This window comes from Macaca nemestrina, chromosome 14 (assembly GCF_043159975.1).
Source record: "Macaca nemestrina isolate mMacNem1 chromosome 14, mMacNem.hap1, whole genome shotgun sequence".
Taxonomy (NCBI): domain Eukaryota; kingdom Metazoa; phylum Chordata; class Mammalia; order Primates; family Cercopithecidae; genus Macaca; species Macaca nemestrina.
Window position 1 is genome coordinate 58,154,900 of NC_092138.1, and position 24,662 is coordinate 58,179,561.

The window sequence follows — 24,662 nt, forward strand, 5'->3', positions numbered from 1 at the left end:
AAAAGAAAAACAAAAAGGTAGGTGGTGGAATACTTCATCACTGAGCAACTATCCTAAAAGCAGTTGCAGCTCACCAGGTTTCAAAAATTTACGGAAGTGTTAACCTATTTTATTGGTGAAGGTACAAATAATAGAAAACCCAAAGAACTCTGACAGATGGAGGCTCATGTTTTTCAAGTCTGTAGGCTGGTTGAGATGCCTAAAGGTGTGTGTCTTTAAGGAAACAAGTATCCCCTGTCATCCTGATCCATAGTCCTTAGTTTGTGATGTTTGTCTTATTTTATTTCCAGGCAATTATTTGCATTTCCTGACATAGGAAATGACCAAAGGAATAAGGTCAAATTGTTTTTCCTTATGAGGCTTTGCCTTTTTGTCCTAAAGAGAATCCCTTTTTTTAATACTTCCACCTACATTTCTTTCTCCAGAACTCAAAACATGATCATCTCTCATTGCCAGGGTAACCAAGACAGAAAGTATTTATAACTGGCACCTCACTTCTAAAATCAACATTGGGGGTCTGTTAGTAAAGATAACAAGTGAGGATGGATATTCAGTAGGCATTCAGCTGAGAATACCACAGACATCAAAAGAAGACATGGTAATAAATCATTGGAGATACATTGGTAAATGCAGTACCTACTCTCTACCCACCTCTCCAAGTCTTTTCTATCTATTTCAGAGTAATTAAAGTGAGTAATACAGATAGGTCATATGTTACTTATTTGAAAAATCATGAAACAAACAAATATATAACAAAAATCTATTAAAATCCTAGTGTGATGGTTAATACTAAATGTCAACTTGATTAGAGTGAAGGATGCAAAATATTGTTCGTGGGTGTGTCTGTGAGGATGTGGCCAAAGGAGATGAACATTTGAGTCAGTGGACTGGGAAAGGCAGACCCACCCTTAATCTGAGTGGGCACAGATCTAATAAACTGTCAGCACGGTCAGAATAAATGCAGGTAGAAGAACGTGCAAAGACTAGACTGGCTTAGCCTTCCACCTTACACCTTTCTCCCGTGCTGGATGCTTCCTGCCCTCGAACATTGGACTTTAAGTTCTTCAGCTTTGGGACTTGACTGGCTTCCTTTCTCCTCAGCTTGCAGACGGCCTATTGTGGGACCACATCTTGTGATGGTGTGAGTCAATTCTTCTTAATAGACTTCCCTTTATATATACATCTCTGCTATTAGTTCTGTCCCTCCAGAGAACCTTGACTAATACACCTAGAATTATGAATTCTTAGATTTTTAGATTTAGAATAAATGTTAACATATATTCCTTTGGTGCAAAAGCAATTGCGGTTTTTGCCATTACTTTTAAATCACAACAACACAATTACCTTTGTATCAACCTAATATTTAGGCTACTTTGATCAGTAGGTATCTAGTGCATGAAAGATATAAGACAATAAAAATAAAAGACTATATAATAAAAAGAATACTACATAGTGTGTTAGAAATAAAGGTAAACATTGTAAAATATTAAATTATCCACTATGATATTTTATCCAAAGACTTTTTGGTCTTTAAATATCAGAAAGAAAGCAAACCTATGGGGACTTAACCTATATTCATAGTATCTGCAGGCATCTTCACCAGAAAGTAGTCTTTGATTCATTTATCCATACTCTGAAGAGTAGCTTATTTAACTCTAACAGGTTATAACTGCTATAATTTTTCCCTTCTTTAGCAAACCAAAGGTAAGTCCTGGGAGGTCAGTTGGAGATACAGAGGAATGAAGATACCATTTTCTAGCCTTAGAGTGAAAGACAGATGACTTGTTTTCTGAGGCACTCAAAGTAGAATATGGGGAATTAGGAAGTGAAAAGACCATCTCAGTCAGACCTACCTGGGGGTTTGAATATCACTTTTATCTTACAATTTAATACGTGTATAAGAATAGACCTAATAAAGTCTTGAGTGATCATAGTTCCAGGAGCCTGTTGTCAATGATCAACATCCCTTAGCCTTTGGCCCTAAGTAAATGAGAGGTAAGTATCTTGTTCTGTTGTAATTAGTTCAATTCAAGTGCTTGACAGCAATTCTAATTTAGACAATTCTAAATTAGACATGTTTAGACATACATGGGTTCAAACCCAGATTTCCCACCTGACAGCTGAATGACTTAGGGTAAGTTACTCAATTTTACTAATCCTAGTTTTTTTCATATATAAAGAGTGATGAGGATAAACTTCTGAAAATTAAACAATGTAACATACATAAAATCACATAGCACAGTACATGGCCATAGTGGATGTTAAACAAATGTCATTCCTTCATATTATTCCCACTGAAAAGCCATCACTTTATAGACGTGACATTTCCAAAGAAGCTTGCAGAACATCTCTCTCCTACAATCCCATTTCTCACAGGAAGACGTTCTAGACTAATTAGAGAATGGTAGATAACTTTCTATATGTCCCCACTGGATGCCATAGTTGCACAGTCACACAAGCCATAAAAAGTATGTCACCTCCTAGAAACTTCTCTTTGTTGGTAGTCAATGAAAATGATCCTAGACTTGAAGGTAAATTGTGACACCAGAGATTTTCCTTAATATTGCTTTTCCCCTTAAGTAGCAACCTCTATCTCTCGTTCTCACCAGTAAGGAGTCATCTGCCCCTCTCCCTGTTTTGGTCTTGGCTGATGCTGAATCATTTGCTAACAGGATAAAACTCTGAATAGAGCCACTGTGTGTGTCTTCTGACTGAAGATTTCGAGATGGGAAGCAGGATTAAACAGGCAGAGTTGTGCCTCTGGATTCAAGGAAGATGAGGGCTTTCACACCAAGAAAATACACTACCAACATATTTCAACTTATTAGACATCCTTCTCCTCCTTCCTAATCACTGACCACGTGCCCTTGTCCTTGTAATCAGAAGCTATATGCCTCTAAAGGCAGAAAATGTTAAATCCCCAGAAATTTGAGGCAAACAAACAGCATTAATATTCACTAGAATCCTCAAAGATGAAAGGTACTACTATAGCTAGAAAAACAATAATTAAAACATATTTTTGTGAAACAAGTAAAAATAATTGGATGCTAGAATTTTAAAATGAGTTAAATAGATTAGATATAAACTGAAGTCAATTGGTTGAAAAATTGAGGCAAGATATTTTCTCAGAATGCACGATAAAAAAATAAGGAGATGAGAAGTAAAATAGAGGAGTTTGGAGGCAGGAAGAGTATATTTCAATGTTTCAATATTCATCTGATAAAATTTCCAGAAGACTATAATAGAGATCATGGAAGAGATGATTTTTTAATTAAAAAAAGATATAAAATATCCCCAAATGAGAGAAATAAGATGGCTCCAAATAGAGAGGTGATCGCTGAGTACTGAGCAGAAAGAATAAGAAACGTAAAATTGCGGCTATATTTCCAAAGTCAAATTACAAAAAGCTCCAGAAGGAAAGCAGCTTGAATTCAAAAGAATGAATATTAAATTAATATAAGGTAATTCAGCAGTTAAAGTGGAAGACTGAATATAATAGTATAATGTCTTCAAAAACCCTGATCTCATACACAGGAAAATAACATGTAAGTAGTAGAGAAAAATAAAGACTTTTATTAAATTCTATCTACCAACTGTAGGTCCTTTCTGAAAATATTGCTAAGAGATATATCCTAGCAAAACAAACAAAAAAAGATTTCCATATCAAGAAATATGTCAAATTCATGCAACACTGTTGAACAAAAATGTTATCAGCATATTTATATAAAATAAATTATACTTGATGTATCATACACAAATTGTTGGTAATTAGGAAGTATTTATTTTTGCTAAAGATAAGGCAGGGCAGGTAAAAGAAGAAGCATGCTGCATTCTTTGTTTTATTTGAATGTGGCTATAAATACTAAGTAATTCCAGATGTTGGTAGAAAATAAAACTTTTTGAAGTTTAAATAAAATATTAAGCATTACCACTATCACATTGTAAATATGATGGAGAAATTTAAACTCATACAAATAATTGAATGAAGCAAAGAACATTAAATTAATCCAACAAAGTCAAGTGAGGAAAAGGGCAATTTAAAGGAAGCATTGCAAGTAAAAAAAAAAGATCTACACTAAAGTGCCAAAAGTAATTCTAAAAATATCAATGACCACTGTAATGTGTAATGTGAATGTTAATTTATTAAATTTTCCTATTAAAAGCCAGAGACTCTCAATTTGGGGAAGGGATGGTAGAGAAAAGAAAATCCCTCTGTCTACCTAGGTTCTGTTTTTAAGAGGCATACCTAAGAAACACGCACACACCTCTACATACAGGTGATACTTCTACCAGCTGATACTTGAAAAATCTCTTTAGCAGAAATTTACACCTAACATCCTGCTTTGCAATCCAGATCTATTGTCCATTTCTCCACTGATTTACAATGTAATTGATTTAGAATGCACGAAAATTCACAGAAGAAAAACAAATTGCCAATAAATAGATAAGAAATGGTCAGCTTTGTGAATAAGCATGGAAACACAAATTAAAGTGAGGCATTTGTTTTGCAACTGGCAAAAACAGAAAGAGAAGGTAGGAGGGAGGAAGAAGAGAAAGCGAGAAAAAAAGAAAGGAAGGAAGAAAGGGAGGAGGAAGTAATGGATAAAGGGAAGAAAGGAGGGAGGAAGACAAAGGTTGATAATGCACATTGCAGGTTTTGGTTTCTAAGTCTCAAGATGAGAAACACACACACACACACACACACACACACACACACACACACACACACACAGAGTCATTTCTGTGGCATCACACAATCTTTTTCCGAAGATATTTTCTTCTTAGATTTTCATGACACCACCCTCTCTACTTGTCTGTATCCTTCCTTTCTGCATATGTGGTCTCACGGGCACTTGTTTATCTGCTACTCCTTAAATATCAGTATTTCCAGTATTTCAGCTTGACTTCTCTCTTGTCTTCCCAAATAATCTCATTCATTTTTCTGATTTCCACAACTGATGACTCATACAAAAGTATTTCCAGCTTAGACCTTACTAATGAAATTTCAGGATTCCTATCCAAAGGTTCACTCATACATTTCTGAGAGGGATCCTAAACTCAGTGTGCCACAGAATAAAAATATCTTTTACACATATTTATCACTTTAGCCTTACAATAAACGCTTCGAAAGGCAAATACAACAAAATAATATAAAATATGTCTTTTTAGAGGGCAGCAAAGATAATCTCACAACTATTTGAATATTATAGTGACATTTGTTATTCACCAGTTTGGATTGATAACATAAATTTTAAAATTAGAAATTGATTAAAAGTATAATGCCACTCAGCTCTAGAATATTTTATCATTTTACACAATGCAAGAAGCCACTAAATATAGCACTAAAAACAGTCCTTGATACACAAGTATTGCCTTTTAGTGCCATAAAAATGTACTTTCAGGAGAGTAGCACATTGTCATTTAAGTGAAGCTCTTCATTAGATAGTATGAGAAAATGAGGCATGAAAGGAAGATGGCAAAGCCTCCTTAATAGTTCCTGTGCAGATAATGTAGGCCAAAGACAATCAATAGCCATGGCTCATTTATTTTATGTCCATGAGCACTTAGATGCAAAATGTTAGTGTTTGCTATCCTGTTGGCTTTCTTTGTTCTGCATCAGTAATGAAAAAATAAATTTGCATACTGAGGTATAATTTTTATGAATTTGACTCAAAAAACAGGCTGTTATTGTTAACCAATATAGAAAGAAACACTTTCTGTATTACTTTGGGTTCATTACAGTCACTATGAAACAGCTCTGATTATACATTTAGTAACTCTTTAGAAAGTCAAACTATGAATACGAAAGTATATAAATACCTTGTAAAAAAGCATTAAATGTACATAAAAATTAAGAATTCCGTAAAATATCTAGTTTAAGATATGTCATTATAGTTGATGAAGGCATCCTAAAATCCACATATTGAAGATAAAATGTTCTTTTAAAAAATCTATTGATGGTGCTTCCATGTGACACATATTTAGCTATCATGTATGATAACCCATTTAGCATCACCTTTAGGGGGATGACAGATTGGAAAGCAATGCATGTCTACATGAAATCAAAAGGCTTCTTTCATTATTGCTGTCATATTTATGGGAACAGAGCTTACAAGAGAAAATCTTCAGTGAAAAAAATATTGTTATTTAAAAAAACTTCAGTTTTCCATAAAGAGAGTAAAACTTAAATGCCATATAGTTAGATTAATATTTGTTTTATATAAGATAATTAAATGTTAGACATTATTCTTTGAAAAGAAACTCTACTGGAAGGGATAAAATAGTAAAGTTCTTCCATAGGAAAACTCCACCTGCCACATCTTCCCGAGGTATAAGTCAGAATGTTGGTGGTGAGCAGGAGGAATTAATTAGTGGGAACATTACGAGACAGTAGAAAATCAGAGAAAAAAGATACGAGGAAAAAAATAAATAAAATTTTTTAAAAAAAAGACAGATTGAACAATAAATAAGATACTAGGAAGGGTGGAACAAGAAAACATGATTGACTATGAAGACAGTTTTGGAGGTTCTCCTGAAATTTAGTGGATACTTCTTTAACTGTCTATCATGTGAAGAACAGAATAAAGCCCCATACAGCAGAAAAACTATCATCAAAGGTCAGATTCATAGTGCCTACAGTTCAGTAATCTATTCTGATTTCAACAGTTATACCTCAAAACACATTTTTTTTGGAAAACACATATTTCATTAATTCCTCAACTTCAAAAAACTAAGAAAATGTTCTAAATAAAATAATGCAAAAAATCATACTTCATCATTTTTCTATATTTTCCCACATACTTATATATTTAGGCCATTTAGTATTGTTTATCATTTAAAACATTGTGCCAAATTTTTTACCTTTCCCTTTTCCACTACAATTTTTAATTTAGATATATTAAAAATATAGTAACATAAGCAGCAAAATTCAACTTGTCATGGTATATAAACATACTGTGGCATAATGCTTCACAAGGGGCCTACTTCAAAAAATGTGTAGAAGTAACCAGTACACAAATAAGGCTTGTAAATTGGGATGCTAAAAAATAAGTCCCTACTGTGCTATGTTTACATTGGCACAGTTCTAACATGATTGTTTAAAGCGTTCTTTCATCTATTTCTAACCTCACTGTTCTTTTACTGCTAGATTTTTTTCACTACATTTTAATGCATTTAGCTTTATCATTAAAAATGGACAAAATATAAATATTTTTATATATGCATTTTATACCTAATATATGTATTAAATTTTTAATATTTTCAAGATATTAAAAAATAGTCATTGTAGGAAAAACATGTCATTGTAAGTGCCCTAAATCAGCTTATAAGTTAGCTGGGAAATAAAACTGAGAAATGAGAAAGAAGTAAAGAGGTAGAATATATTTTTTTGGTAATACAGCGTGGGATAATTGTATTTGGAGTTAGAAAGGCTTCATAGAGGAGGCAAAACAGGAACCATGGATTGAAATGATGATGTAGGGTGCCAACAAACAGGGAAAATGGCATGAGCATAATAGAACAATGAGGAGACCAAAATGATGGCAGAGAAGCATTTAAGTTAGGGAAGGACGAGAAAGCAAATGATTTGACTTGCTGTAAGCCAATTTAAGAGGGATTTTGAATGCCATGCTGAAAAAATAAAGTTTGCCTTGTGATAGAAGGAGCAACAGTAAGTTATTACATTGGTTAAAAATTAATCAATTATAGTGATTTGGCCATACACATTGAACAAATTATTTTATGTTTAAGAAAGATTACTAGAAATTCAGTCTAGAAAGCATAAAGGGGAAAATATGAGGCGTTTTTTCATGGAACAAAGGAGACTCTCAAAATACGGAAGTGACTCTCAGGTAGGCCAAAGGTAAAAAATAAACAAAATGTTCCTCAGCATCTGTGGTTTAATCTCCTAACTTGTACTTCATTGGCAATATTTAAGGGGTTAAACAAATGAGGGTAAATAACGCCATTAACAAATTTGTTAGATAATGTTTATAACATTTTATTAAGTTTTGGAAAGTTGAAAATGAATGTTTAGTTATGTTTCTAATTTGTGACCAATGACACATTGAATTGAAAAGGCTTACTTTTGTTATAAGACAACTCATATCTTTTTAAAAGAAATAGATTGTGATAATTATAAATCATAAATGGATATTAACTAGAAATAGAGGGCTTTTTATTCCCAAGAGTTTAGAAACAATAAATAGTGCATTTACTTTTTCCTGTTTGACCCTAAGACAAACAACTGCTACATCTACCAAGTAATACATAATCTGCATTTGTAAACCTTAATTCCGAGGCTATCATTGGTGAAAATCTGTCCAATTTTCATATGCTTTATATATCAACACATTGTTTTTTCTATTTCATTCATTCTTGCATTAGGTTTCACTCCTGTGGTAGTGGGAGTCATCTGTTGCAACTAACCACTATCCCAAATACTGATGACTTCAACTAAATAACATTCCTCCTATGTTTTAAGTGAAAAGGAATTATTGTTATGCAAGGGTATTTCTGTTGTTGTCATTGTTTTATTATATTTCTAGGTCCAGCAACTCTACTTAAATAGTTTTACTGACCAGTGGAAAAATTCCTCTCTTCATTAATAATAACAATATGAGTAGTAATATAAATATTTAAAGGTGTTTACCTATATGATATAGTTTATATTTTATCTTCACAGCAATATACCATCTGAAGTAATTCTAATTTTACATTTCCACTCAAGAAAAGTAAGGCCACTTTGAGCTTTGAGCTTCTGTTCCACACTTAAATAACAAAGTCACTTTAGGCAAGTCATAACTTGGTGGCGTATATATATATATACTCTCAAAGACAAAAAGCCCCCTATTTCTAGTTAATGTCCATTTATAGTTTATAATCATCATGATCTATTTCTTTAAAAAAGATATGAATCATTTCATTTCATATATATATGTGTGTGTGTATGTGTGTGTATATATATATACACACACCTGCATGTCCATCTTCACTCATTTTAAACAACTATTCACTGATATATATCACACAGAAAATGTATTTGCTCGCATTACTAGCTGTGAGTTGTTTTGTCTCTAGGCAGCATAATTATTGCCAGGTGTTTATGCTATAGAAAGTACTGAGTGTAAGAATTGCCATGTTGGTCACTTGTAAAGGTACTCCTCCTGGAAAACCAACTCTAACAGATTCATTAAATCATCTTCTCTAGAGCAATTAGGCAATTTGTTTCATCAAATTTTATTTATTTTCCTATATTACTATAAAATTCAAAAGAACTACAAAGGGAAAGAAAAGCTCTGTGTAATGGAAAGTTCACACAATTTGGAATTAAACAAAAAGTTTGAATCTTGTTTCCACATGTACCAGCTGAAGATTCTTGAGCATCAAGGTCTAGGAAGGCAACAAAGACTTATACCTTAGAAGAAATTCCAAGATGATGTCCCATGAATGGCACCTCTGACTGACTGAGGCTTTTTATCCTGGATAGCTCAGCAAAAATCAGAAATAGACCTTATTGCATTTTTGAGGAGTGTGTGTGTGTGTGCATATGTGTGTGTACATAATTACTCTTTCCTACCCAACAGTCTTCTGTATCTATGTTATATCCTTCAAGAGAAAAGGATACATTGCTCAGTCTTTTGTTAGAACCACATAGCAATGGAAACTGGAGTGGTGAGGAAGAACCCAGCCTTTCAATCCTGAAAGCATTCATGCTCAGTGGTTTCTCTTCTGAACTCCAAAATCATATATCCCACTCACCATCCTACCTTAGATATTTAATAGACATCTCAGACTTGAATGTGCAAAACTGAATTTCTGACCTTTCCATCTTCCAGTAATGACATTTAACAATACTAGAAGCAAAAGATGTCCAAGATATGTTAGTAAAGAAAAAGGACTATACATAAGGTATGACTCAAATTTTGTTAAATCAATACATACACGCACACATATAAAACTTTATATATTGGTATTTGCTTTAAAAATAGGTTAAAGAATATATACTCAAGTATTAACAGTGGCTATATTCAGAATGAGGAAGAGCAAAAGCTTTCATGTACTACATAATATGAGATTGGATTATTAAAAAGATTTATAATGAGTCTCTCATATGGTTATAATCAGGGCAAATTAACTACAAAACCAGCACAGGTAGGTTTTGATTTTCTTCTAAAAATTTCACTTAGGTATTATATTTTGTGACTCAGAGCAAAGGTAGGATGACAGTGAAGGGTTCATTGGAAAGCCAGCCTTTCTAATAATATATTTTGTCATATTTGGAAAGAAAAAATAGGTATTAAAAATCAATCTTTGATGAGTGGGTAGGTTAAATGTATGTGGGGTAATCTGGGTTCATTCCAATTTCTTTAAATGATTTGGAATTTATAAGACTAAACTTGGCTTTCTTACAGCACAGATTATGGCTCTAAACAGTATTTACACGAAATTATCGATACACGTATTTCCCCTTCCTGTTACTTTAGGCTCTTGCTCTGTACATTTGTTAAAATTCCAAAAAAAAATCATTACATCTATTTGTATGCCAGAGGATTACAGCTTGAATATATCATTGTTGACATCAGAAAATAGTATTTATTAAGTGCTCATTGAATGTGCTATTCCATGGGGCTCAATAGTTGAGTAATCTTTTACTCAGATGACATATAACAGCATGTTAAGATGTCAGCTTTAGGCACGCACTAAATACTAAAGGGAAATTGTAGAACAAAAACTCATCTTAAGTTCTTATCCTCTTTACTTATTTTGCTCGCCTTCTCTCTCTTTCTCTCTTTGTACTCTCATTTTTGGTTAATTTTTTAAAAAACTTTAGCCCATATGTGAAATGACTTTCCTACTTTTTTCACTTGTATTTATCTAACTACTGGAATTAGTCTTTTGTTAATCCTCCGATTTTGTCTTGGATTCCACAATACATCTTTTCCTTTATTTGATGTATAAACAGAAGGTTGGTTGTTTAATTCCTTTTTTGGAGGGAGAAAAAAAAATATTTGTAAGACATTCTATGACTTTCTGCTTGTATTTAATGTAGAAAACTCTATTTGTGTAGCAGAACAATCATGAGAGTTAACAGACAGAAACAAAGGATTTCTCCCTGCCTTTGATGATTTACTACATATATGATCTTTGACTTAGCTTCTTACCTTACTTGAGCATAGATGTCATCATCCCTAGAATGGAAATAATAACTTTATGGAGTGGTTGTATGAACTACTTCATGCAGTATGCATGCCATACTACATACATACTACATACCACATGCTACATACTAATCTGCTGCCATTTCATATGGTATGCCAAGAATCTAGCAAACTCTATGATATGGCACTAATACTTCTCCCAACCTGGAATTCATCTGCTCTGGTCTAAATCAGCCTCACTTTAGATCAAATCAGCCTTATTGTGGCCCTAGTTATTTTTTAGCTTTAGGCTCTTTTTTATTCCTCTATGAGTGAGACTCTAATTTACAAAGCAATTCTAAAAACTGAGTGTAGCTTAATTTCCCTCAAGAGGAATGTCCAGTGGGCTACCTCTGAAACAGGTTTTACTTTTCCCCTTGGACATGGAAAATCTCAGAGAATAACATTCAGCCTTTCTACTACAAGCTTCATTGCTTGAAACTCCTTCCTATGACAGTGATTCCTGTAGCCTTCTGCCTTTAGATTGAAGTTCTGACTATTGACCACCTTTTGAACCCCTGCCTGAAATATTGTCCTGTTTGGATATTTTTCAAGTCAGTGGTTTACAATCATTGTCTCCATTGAGAATACTTCTGAGAAAACATCGTTTTACATGTGTGGTTATGGTATCAGTTGTGCCCCTATCAAAATTTGTATGTTAAAGCTCTAACTCCCAATGTGACTATATTGAGAGACAGGGCCATTAAGGAGGTTATAAAGGTTAAATGAGGTCATAAGGGTGGGACCTCAACCTAGTAGTACTTTTGTCCTCATAAGAGAAGAGAGACGGCAGCCTTCTACAAGTTAGGAAGAGACAGAGGCCTCACCAGAAAGCAACCTGAGGGCACTCTAATCTTAGACTTTCAGTTTCCAGAACTGCAAGGAAATAAAAGTTCATTGTTTTAGTCATACACTCTGTGGTATTTTGTTGTGGCGGCCCTTGCAGACTAATACATGTATAGTCTAGATTTAACTTATTCTGATATTGTAACAAAACTTAAATATTTTTGAAGATAGACAAAACAAAGAGCACTATACTAAGATTACAATCGTTGCAATAATTCATAATTATCACTGGCATGAATGCAGTGGCAGTTGCTCGGCTTACCCTATGGCAGCGAGAAGAACCTTGCTCTCAGGCAGCTTACTGCCCTATATTTTAAGATACTCACATGTTGATTATGGCTTGGAAACGTGAAAAAGTTAAATACGCTTGTGGAAAGTGAGACATTTGTATTGACAGAATTCATTTAAACAATTCCCTAAACATGGTTATTAATATACAGTTGACCCTAGAACAATACAGGGCTTAGGGGTGCCAACCCCTCACGCAATTGAAAACCCACATAAAACTTTTCACTCCCAACACTTAACTACTAATAGCCTTCTGTTGACTGGGAGCCTTCTGATAATATATACAGTTGATTAACACATATTTTTTATGTGATATGTATTATAATATATTCTTATAGTAATCTAAAAAAAGAATGTTATTAAGAAAAGCATAAGGAAGAGAAAATGTGTTTGCTATTCATTATGTAAAAGTGAATGATGCTAAGGTCTTCATCTTGGTCTTCATGTTGAGTAGGCTAAGGAGGAGGAGGAGGAGGTTGATCTTGCTGTGTCAGGGGTGGCAGAGGCAGAGGAGGTGGAGGAGGTGGAAGATGAAGAACAAGCACACTCAGTGAAATTTTACTGAAAAAATACACACATAAATGGACCTGTGCAGCGCAAACCCATGTTGTTCTACTGTCGACTGTATATATATATATATATATACACACACACGCATACACACACACACACACACAGAGTCTTTTTGTATTAGTCAGGGTTCTCTAGAGGGACCTTTACTATATATTTAAAAATCTATCTATCTATCTATCTATCTATCTATCTATCTATCTATCTAGGAGTTTATTAAGTATTAACTTACACAATAACAAGGTCCCACAATAGATTGTCTGCAAGCTGAGGAGCAAAGAGAACCAGTCCGAGTCCCAAAACTGAAGAACTTAGAGTCTGATGTTCGAGGGCAGGAAGCATCCAGTGCAGGAGAAAGATGTAGGCTGTAGGGCTAGGCCAGTCTCTCCTTTTCTTGTTTTTCTGCCTCCTTTATGTTTGCTGGCAGCTGATTAGATCATGCCCACCAGATTAAGGGTGGATCTGCCTTCCCCAGCTCACTGATTCAAATGTTAATCTCTTTTGGCAGCACCCTCACAGATACACCCAGGATCAATACTTTGTATCTTTCAATCCAATCCAGTTGATGCTCAGTATTAACCATCACAAGTCCACCCCTTGTCAACTAGGCAGCAGCATTATGTGCAGGATAGGCAAACCTATATCCGGAGTAAGTGTCTATTCCAGTGAGGAAAACCTCTGCCTTTTCCATGATGGAAGAGGTCCAATATAATCAAGCTACCACCAGGTAGCTGGCTGATCACCCTAAAGAATGGTGCCATATCGAGGGCTCAGTGTTGGTCTCTGCTGCTGGAAAATTGGGCAATCAGCAGTGGCCGTAGCCAGGTCAGCCTTGATGAGTGGAAGTCCATGTTGCTGAGCTCATGTGTAACCCCCATCCCCACCACTATGGCCACTTTGTTCACGGGCCCATTAACAGATGACAGGGGTAGCTGGGGAAAGAGACTGAGTGGTGTCCACAAAACAGGTCATCCTAACCACTTGATTATTAAACTCCTCCTCTGCTGAGGTCACCTGTTGGTGAGCACTCACATGGGATACAAATATCTTCACAGTTTTTGACCACTCAGAGAGGTCCATCCACATACCTCTTCCCCAGATTTCTTTGTCACCAATTTTCCAATCATGCTTCTTCCAAGTCCCTGACCATCCAGCCAAACCATTGGCTGCAGCCTATGAATCAGTACAGAATCGCACACCTGGCCTCCATGCAAAGTGCACAGCCAGGTACACTGCTCAAAGTTCTGCACACTAGGAAGATTTCCCTTCACTGCTGTCCTTCAGCGATGTCCAAGAAAGGGGTTGTAGTACACCAGCTGTCCACTTTAGGGTGGTGCCAGCATATCATGCAGAACCATCTGTGAACCAGGCCCTAGTCTTCTCTTTCTCTGTCAACTGATCATAGGGAATTCTCCATGAGGCCATCAGTGCAGGTTGGGGGAGATAATGCAGAGTGACAGGAGTGGAAACTATGGGCATTTGAGCCACTTCCTCATGTAACTTACTTGTGCCTTCAGGACCTGCTCGAGCCCGATCACATATGTAGCACTTCCATTTGATGATGCAATGCTGCTGTGCATGAGCCACTTTATGGCTACATGGGTCAGAAAGCACCCATTTCACGGTGGGCAGTTCAGGCTGCATGGTGACTTGAGGCCCCATAGTCAAATGTTCATTTTCCACCAAAGCCCAAAAATAGGCCAGGAGCTGTCTCTCAAAAGGAGAGTAGTTATCTGCAGAAGATGACAGGGTCTTGCTCCAAAAATCCTAGAGGCTTCTGCTGTGATTCACCAATGGGGTACTTCCAAAGGCTCCAAACAGCATCCCTATCTGCCACTGACACCTCAAGCACCATTGGATCTGCTGGGTCATATGGTCCAAGTGGCAGAGCAGCTTGCAAAGACCCTGAACCTGTTGCAGAGACTTCTCCTGTTCTGGATCCCACTTCTGGAACCAAAATCTGTATTAATCAGGGTTCTCTAGAGTGATAGAACTAACAGGAAATACACACACACACAAACACACACGGATATCTACCTATCTATCTATTTATCTATCTATATCTGTCTATCTTAGAGTTTATTAAGCATTAATTTACACAATCACAAGGTCCCACAATAGGTTGTCTTCAAGCTGAAGAGCAAGGAGAGCCAGTCTAAATCCCAAAACTGAAGAACTTGGAGTCTGATGTTCAAGGGCAGCAAGCATCCACAACAGGAGAAGGATGGAGGCTGGGAGGCTAAGCCCATCTCTCTCTCTCTCCTTTTCACGTTTTTCTGCCTGCTTTAGATTCGCTGGCAGCTGATTAGATTGTGCCCACCAGATTAAGGGTGGATCTGCCTTCCCCAGCCCGCTGACTCAAATGATAATCTCTTTTGGCAACACCCTCACAGACACACCCAGGATCAATATTTTGTATCTTTGAATCCAATCAAGTTGATGCTCAGTATTAACCGTTACACACACACACACACACACACACACACACACACACACACACACACACAGAAAGTATTCTAGCTTTAAATGCCACATGCAAACTTTGCAACAAATAGGCAAAAACAATTGGCAGATGTAGGTATTCACACTTTTTATACCAATCAATCAATCAGTCAATCAATCTGCAATCAATGCAATTTATATTTATGCACTACTATGAGCTAACTGCAGCTCCAAGTGTTACAGTGTCTAAATTTCAGACTCAAAGTGAATATTCTTTTAAATAACATGTACTTAGCACAATATCTGAAATCTACATTGTTTCCTATAACTATGGCACAGGATATAATTTTTTAGGGTGCAGCTATACAATCTTAGTTTCTAGAAGAATCTGTAATCTCACTGATTATATTTAAGTGCATGAAAAAGATACAATTATAGAAAAAGCAATATTTGAGTAAATAGCTTCATAGGTTTTATTGTCACTTGAGTTCTACAATGAGATAGTTGTTAGAAATATATTCTTATAATATTTAGACACTGTTAAGTAAAAATGCTGGATGAGTCTACTTTTGATAACATTGTTTTGTAAAAAATTCAGATATTGCTCTATAAAATTAACACAATAGTATATTTTTCTTCTTTATGTGTATGTTCTTCACATTTCAAATACGTGATATCCAATAAAGTATATTGAAGAAGCTTACAGGTTGATAAAATGGATGATCTTAAAAAAGGACATACTGACTTCATGAATGTATGTGTATTAAAATTAATACAGGCACATATCTTTCTATTGTGCTTGGCAGGTATTGCATTTTCACAAATTGAAGGTTTTGTGGCAGCCTTGCATAGAGCAAGTCTATCAGCACCGTTTTTCCAACCGCATATGCTCACTTCCTGTCTCTTTGTCACATTTTGGTTATCCTCACAGTATTTCAGAACTATTCATTATTATTATATCTGTTACGGTGATCTCTGATCTTTGATGTTACTGTTGTAATTGTTTTGAAATGCTAGAAACTATGCCCATATAAGGCAATGAACTTGATGAATAAAAGTGTGTCTTTTGGCTGCTCCACTGAAAAGTCATTCCCATATCTCTCTCACTCTCCCTGGACAGCTCTGTTCTTGGAGACACAACAACAGTGAAATTAAGCCAATTAGTAACCCTACAATGGCTTCTAAGTGTTCAAATGAAAGGAAGAGTATCCCATCTCTTATTTTAACTAAAAAACTAAAAAAGATTAAGCTTAATAAGAAAAACACATTGAAAGCTAAGACAGGCTGAAAACTATGCCTCTTTCACCAGTTAGATAAGTTGTGAATGCAAAGGAAACATTCTTGAAGAAAACAAAAAGTACTACTCTGGCAAACAACAATAATAAGAAAGGGAAACAGCCTTACTGCTGATATAGAGAAAGTTTTAGTCATCTGGGTAGATCAAACCAGCTACAACATTCTCTAAGCCAAAACCTAATCTAGAGCAAGGCCCTAACTCTCTTCGATTATATCAAGGATAAGAGAGGTGAAAAAGCTGCATAAGAAAAATTAGAGGCTAGTAGATGTTAGTTCATGAAGTTTATGGAAACCAGCCATCTATGTAACATAAAAGTGCAAGGGAAACATCAAGTACTGATAAAGAAGCTGCAGCAACTTATCCAAAAGATCTGGCTAAGATAGCTGATGAATGTGGCTACACTAAACAACAGATTTTCAATGTAGACAAAATAGCCTTCAATGTAGACAAAACGGCAGCTGGTGACTTTAAGTTTAAGCCAATGCTCATTTGCCATTCAGAAAAATCCAAAGGCCTTAAGAATTATGCTAAATCTACTCTGTGCTCTATTAAAAACAAACAAACAAACAAAAAAGCCTGGATAACAGCACATCTATTTATAGCATGGTTATTGAATATTTCAGGCCCACTATTAAGACCTACTATCAGAACAAAAGATTCCTTTCAAAATATTACTGTTCATTTACAAAGCACCTGGCCACCCAAGAACCCTGATGGAGAAGCTCAAGGAGAGTAATGTTCTCTTGCCTGCAGACACAACATCCATTCTGCAGTCCACGGATCAAGGAGTAGTTTTGACTTTCAAGTTTTATTTGTTAAGAAATACATTTTGTAAGGCTATAGTTGCCATAGACTTCAGTGGAGGAAGTAACTGCAGATGTAGTGGAAATACCAAGAGAACTAGAATCAGAAGTGGAGTCTGAAGATGTGACTGAGTTGATGTTATCTCATGATAAAATGTGAATAGATGAGTTGTTCTTATGAATGAGCAAAGAAAGTGGTTTCTTTTTATGGAATCTACTTGTAGTGAAGGTATTGGGAACATTGTTGAAATGACAACAAAGGATTTAGAGTATTACATAAACTTTGTTGATAAAGCATTGGCAGGGTTTGAGAGGACTGGCTCCATTTTAAAAGAAGTTTTACTGTGGGTAAAATGTTATCAGAAAGCACTCCATACTATAGAGAAATCTTGTGAAAGGAAGAGTCAATTGATGCAGCAAAGTTCTTTTGTTGTCTTATTTTAAGAAATTGCCACAGCCACCCCAGGCTTCAGCAACCACCACTCTGATCAGTCAGCAGCCATCAACATCAAGGCAAGATCTCCCACCAGCAAAAACATTGTGACTTGTTGAAGGCTCACATGATCGTTAGCATCTTTTAGCAATAAAGTATTTTAAAATTTTGGTATATACATTTTAAGGCATAATGTTATTGCCCATTTAATAGACTATGGTATACTATAAATATAACTTTTATATGTATTGGGAAACCAATAATTTCACGTGACTTACTTTATTGTGGTGTCCTGGAACTGAGCCTGCACTCTCTCTGAAGTATGCCTGTATATTTAATCCCTGCCCACAGAAGTCAAGGAGCTCCTGATAAGAACGATAATTTCAAAATGATTTTGTGATACTTTAGTCTCTTTACAGAGAAGACAATAAAAACTACATTGAAGTTTTAACAGATAATTTTTAGAAATAAGACAGAAGTGATACAACTTCGCTGTGGACTAAGCCAATCTTTGGTGGAGATGGAGCCACAGCCTGTTGGCTTTAGAGACACAGGTCATGCCTGGGTGTGATGACTCCACTTCTTCCTAGTCAGGGGACCTGGAAAAGTTAAATTCTGCAACCTGCTTCCCCAAGTCTAAAGAGGTGATGCCAATAATATCTACTTCATAGAAATGAAATTTAAAAAAAAATTAAAACCCATGTGTAAAAACCACTGAGGATAATATTTGATATTCTCATCATCAACATTGCTATTGTTGCAGTGTTACTGACACTGTTGCTGTTGTTGTTAATGTCACTGAAGACCACTCTATCCCAAGAAGTATTCTCTCAGGTTGAAATATCTTCTTAGCTAAATCTAGAGTTGTGATCAGATGATTCATGGATATACTCTTCCTCTGCCAGACTCTATGAGATATCTGATAATATTAAAAACAGGAAGGCTTGACCCTAGGTTATTTTTTCTTTCTCAAATATTAGTGACACATTCTATTGAGAGCAATTTCAAAGTAATGTCAGGATGTTACGGGCACATTTTGTCAGCATGGATCTGTGTCAATACATACAACTTGATTTTCAAGATGCTAAAACAACTTGGCAAATATCACTTAGGTCCTTCATGCCTGGTAGGCAGAATAACTACCTCAATTTTTCAAGGTGATTAAGCTGATTAAGTAAGAACACTGTGATTCTTCATTCATTCATCTTCACTTAACCAGATGGAAAGGTCTTTTCTACAGACAAATGAATCTAAGTGGTGTGACTTACTCCTCCTATTCTTTTCTTCCCCCTCAACCCCCACCCAGCTGCCACCCCTTCTAAAAGAGCCAGATCTTTAATATCACACTAATTCAAAGACCCTCACTTCAGAGTTGTGAGGTTCCTCTTTTCTCTTTTTAATTGAAAACATTTAACAGACTTTCTAGGAAGCAAATGCTAGAGCACTAACCTCTGAATGCCATTTAATCACTCCTTTCAATCAATTTACATGTTTATTTATGAGAATTTCTGTACCTGTTAAGTGTTAAATTATAAGAATTGGAGGGGAGGAAGACACTATTAGGAAAAACCCAGAAAGTAGTGCTACCTGAAACATTTATGAGCATCTACTGCAAACACTCTTAAAATCTGGTAAATTGCATTTTAATTATTTTGTAAATGTACTAAAATTAAAGAGCATTTGGAAACCAGTCATCTAGAGTTGAGGAGGTACAAATTAATCACATGGTTACAATGAATATTCAGAAATTCAGGAATCCTTAATGGAGCAATAATAATTTTCAAGCAACATTAGTACTTCTTGGCACAAGCTTAGGGGCTGCTTGGAGCATATTTTCACACTGCGGAAATGTTTACTCTACCCAGAAGCCTATTTCCCCCAATAGAAACACAATGAAAATTCAAACACAATAAATCATTCTCAAGGTACAAAGATTCAAATGCCACAAGTGCTTTGATTCACTCTGCTTCAGGGGTGGAATTTATAAATTGAAGAACTTTTAAATGTGTTCAAACATAGCACTCTGGAAATGAGAAAAGCAAAACCAATTGGATTCCAGGATCTTATTTCTGTGTCCCTCTGCATTACCCTTGGCAGTGAGTCACTGGCATAACAGATAGGGCCCCCAAATGTGATGTATGGAGCAGAGTCATTTCACCTCCACAGCCAGCAGGAGAGGCTCAGAGAGATTACAATTTGGAAAGGACTCAGAGGTGCCTCCAACTACCACCCCATTTTAAAAATGAGAAAATGAACCTAAGAGATGAAGTGAATTAATTCTGGTTTTCCAAGAGTTAAAACAAATCAAGAAGAAAAGACAAGTTTCCTGATTCCCAGCCCAGTTTCCATTGCCTTCCACCATTCAATAAAATATATGAAGGTCCCATCTCATATCTGATTATAATGTAGGTTAGTACTATGTTCTAAACACTCATTTGTCACCTCCAATTAATGAATCACTTATGAAGTGTACCAGAATATGCAACCCTGAAGTATGTCACTTCAACATAGGGGTTAGTTGGAACTACAGTCATGAAAAATACCAGATCCAAGAAGGACACTCTCGACTTAACCTTTTTCTTCCTTAAAACAGGACATAAAAATGTTCATGTGAAAGATGCTCCTTGCACCAGGAGAAAAGAAACATTCTTTGATGATGAATCATAGCTGAGAGAATTCTGCACAGACAGGCCTTATTAAAATAACTCATCTTTTAAGTTTCTCCACATAATTGCTTTTTCAAAACTTACTATTCTTTGTCCAATTCAAACTGGACAAAGTATATAAGTATATAAGTGATTGACTGCAATTGCTTTGTTGGGTCTACATTTTCTTTTGAGGGCTCTGTGTCACATAAAACATTAAATTTGTAAGCTTTTCTCCTGTTTATCTTATGTCAGTTTAATCCTAAGGCCCAGCAGGAAACCTAGAGAGAAAAGGTACAGTTTTGACTCTTCTTCTGGCCTGGATTTATCTAACTTGTGTTGTACTTTCTGCTTTTCTTGTACTGTTGAATCCTATAAATACTTGTCTTTTTAATGACTATTTCTTAGTATTTTTTAAATGTTTGGTTTGTTGTTTTTTTGTTTTTTTTTTTTTTTTTTTTTTTTTTGAGACAGGGTCTGACTCTTGTCACCCAGGCTGGAGTGCGTTGGTATGATCATTGCTCACTGCAGCCTCAACCTCTCGGGCTCAAGTGATCCTCCCATCTCAGCCTCCAGAGTAGCTGGGCTACAGCTGTGTGCCACTATGTCCAGCCAATTTTTGTATTTTTTTTTAGTAGAGATGGGGTTTCATCATGTTGCCCAGGTTGGTCTCAAACTCCTGGGCGCAAGTGATCCCTGGCCTCTGACTCCCAAAGTGCTGGGATTACAGGTATGAGCCACCACACTTGGCCCCACAAGATCTTCTATTTTTCGCTTTTATTGTCTTCATTTCTTAAATAAGTTGTTCAGGTAAGTAGTAACAGCTAGTGTCATTGATGTATTGTTATTTAGTTGAGACTTCCCTTTTTGGAAATGCTGAGCTATATATATAGCTTTTTAGATGTTAAAGCATACATAGAACATTTTGTACTCTGCTTAACAAATCATTCCTATCCTATGTACTGTGGTTGCTACCATCAAACTTTTGAATCATGTTTATGTAAGCCAATGATGCTGCAAAAAGTTACAGCCCCATAAATGAAGTTGTAGAGTCATGGAACTGCCAGATAAGAAATGTTACCTGCACTATACATCCTTCACCACATCTACAGATCTTAATGAAGAAAACCTTTCTGCAAGGCAAGTCTGCAGCTTGTCTTTTACCCTCTCCACTGGAGTTTTTGACAGAGAAACAGTTTAAAATATTGAGGAGGTAAAATTTATCAAATTTTCCATTTATGGATCATGTTTTTGGCATTGAGTCTAAGAAGTTTTTGGCCAGCGCTTGATCCCCAATTTTTTTTCTGGATGTCTTATGGGTTTACATTTTGTCTATAGTCCATTTTGAGTGTACTTTTATACAAAAAGGGAGGGTTCAGGTTTATTTTCCAGTTAAAAAAATGACAAATTACATATAATGATGCTATTAATTTTATATTTTGACTTTATAAACCATAACATATCAATTTGTTTTCATTATCATTGTTAGCACTATGACTTTGTCTGTAAACAATCATTTGGGTTTTCAACATAAACATCCCATGATATGTATACAAAGATAGTTTTACCTTAGCCTTAATTCTTGTGCTGCTTTTGTGTTCCTGTTACATTAGCTACAATCTTCAGTAGAGTACTGAGTAGAAGCTGACATAGCGGGTGTCTTTTAGTCTTGATTTTAAGAGTACTTCTAAAATTTTATTATGAATTATGATAATGTAGGTTTTTAAGTAGGTGACATCAAGAATTTTTTACTAGTTTATCAAGATTTTTTTAGTAATATTGGAATGCTCTTTTACCAGATCTCTGCATAGTTTGCTTCTTTATGACATTTAATATCCATTTATTACCTCTTCAGAGGGGCTTTCTATAACTACCTTAGTTAAAAAATCTCTCGTTACTCTCTTTATTATTATTATTATTATTATTATACTTTAAGTTCTAGGGTACATGTGCATAACGGGCAGGTTTGTTACATATGTATAACTTGTGCCATGTTGCTGTGCTGCACCCATCAACTCGTCAGCACCCATCAACTTGTCATTTACATCAGGTATAACTCCCAATGCAATCCCTACCCCTTCCCCCCTCCCCATGATAGGCCCCGGTGTGTGATGTTCCCCTTCCTGAGTCCAAGTGATCTCATTGTTCAGTTCCCACCTATGAGTGAGAATATGCAGTGTTTGGTTTTCTGTTCTTGTGATAGTTTGCTAAGAATGATGGTTTCCAGCTGCATCCATGTCCCTACAAAGGACACAAACTCATCCTTTTTTATGGCTGCATAGTATTCCATGGTGTATATGTGCCACATTTTCTTAATCCAGTCTGTCACTGATGGACATTTGGGTTGATTCCAAGTCTTTGCTATTGTGAATAGTGCCGCAATAAACATACGTGTGCATGTGTCTTTATAGCAGCATGATTTATAATCCTTTGGGTATACCCAGTAATGGGATGGCTGGGTCATATGGTACATCTAGTTCTAGATCCTTGAGGAATCGCCATACTGTTTTCCATAATGGTTGAACTAGTTTACAATCCCACCAACAGTGTAAAAGTGTTCCTATTTCTCCACATCCTCTCCAGCACCTGTTGTTTCCTGACTTTTTAATGATCGCCATTCTAACTGGTGTGAGATGGTATCTCATTGTGGTTTTAATTTGCATTTCTCTGATGGCCAGTGATGATGAGCATTTTTTCATGTGTCTGTTGGCTGTATGAATGTCTTCTTTTGAGAAATGTCTGTTCATATCCTTTGCCCACTTTTTGATGGGGTTGTTTGTTTTTTTCTTGTAAATTTGTTTGAGTTCTTTGTCGGTTCTGGATATTAGCCCTTTGTCAGATGAGTAGATTGCAAAAAGTTTCTCCCATTCTTTAGGTTGCCTGTTCACGCTGATGGTAGTTTCTTTTGCTGTGCAGAAGCTCTTTAGTTTAATGAGATCCCATTTGTCAATTTTTGCTTTTGCTGCCGTTGCTTTTGGTGTTTTAGACATGAAGTCTTTGCCCATGCCTATGTCCTGAACGGTACTACCTAGGTTTTCCTCTAGGGTTTTTATGGTATTAGGTCTAACATTTAAGTCTCTAGTCCATCTTGTATTAATTTTCATATAAGGAGTAAGGAAAGGATCCAGTTTCAGCTTTCTACTTATGGCTAGCCAATTTTCCCAGCACCATTTATTAAATAGGGAACCCTTTCCCCATTTCTTGTTTCTCTCAGGTTTGTCAAAGATCAGATGGTTGTAGATGTGTGGTATTATTTCTGAGGACTCTGTTCTGTTCCATTGGTCTATATCTCTGTTTTGTTACCAGTACCATGCTGTTTTGGTCACTGTAGCCTTGTAGTATAGTTTGAAGTCAGGTAGCGTGATGCCTCCAGCTTTGTTCTTTTGACTTAGGATTGTCTTGGAGATGCAGGCTCTTTTTTGGTTCCATATGAACTTTAAAGCAGTTTTTTCCAATTCTGTGAAGAAACTCATTGGTAGCTTGATGGGGATGGCATTGAATCTATAAATAACCTTGGGCAGTATGGCCATTTTCACGATATTGATTCTTCCTATCCATGAGCATGGTATGTTCTTCCATTTGTTGGTGTCCTCTTTTATTTCACTGAGCAGTGGTTTGTAGTTCTCCTTGAAGAGGTCCTTTACATCCCTTGTAAGTTGGATTCTTAGGTATTTTATTCTCTTTGAAGCAATTGTGAATGGAAGTTCATTCATGATTTAGCTCTCTGTTTGTCTGTTACTGGTGTATACGAATGCTTTTGATTTTTGCACATTAATTTTGTATCCTGAGACTTTGCTGAAGTTGCTTATCAGCTTAAGGAGATTTTGGGCTGAGACAATGGGGTTTTCTAAATATACAATCATGTCATCTGCAAAGAGGGACAATTTGACTTCTTCTTTTCCTAACTGAATACCCTTTCTTTCTTTCTTTCTCTTGCCTGATTGCCCTAGCCAGAACTTCCAACACTATGTTGAATAGGAGTGGTGAGAGAGGGCATCCCTGTCTTGTGGCAGTTTTCAAAGGGAATTTTTCCAGTTTTTGCCCATTCAGTATGATATTGGCTGTGGGTTTGTCATAAATAGCTCTTACTATTTTGAGGTACGTTCCATCAATACCGAATTTATTGAGCGTTTTTAGCAT

At 35.9% G+C, this 24,662-nt stretch overlaps 1 protein-coding gene across 13 annotated transcripts in view; it reads right to left on the reverse strand.

Moving 5' to 3' along the window:
- Positions 1–24,662, reverse strand: part of LOC105493874 (leucine rich repeat and Ig domain containing 2) — a 1,258,361-nt gene that overhangs the window by 510,312 nt on the left and 723,387 nt on the right. The window contains exon 1 of one of the 13 annotated variants that reach the window (XM_071077898.1): positions 18,156–18,336. The exons of the other annotated variants lie outside the window; for them this stretch is intronic. The gene's annotated coding sequence lies outside the window, so the exon portion shown is untranslated. Of the gene's footprint in view, positions 1–18,155; positions 18,337–24,662 lie in introns of those variants that run through there. 13 annotated transcript variants of the gene reach the window in all.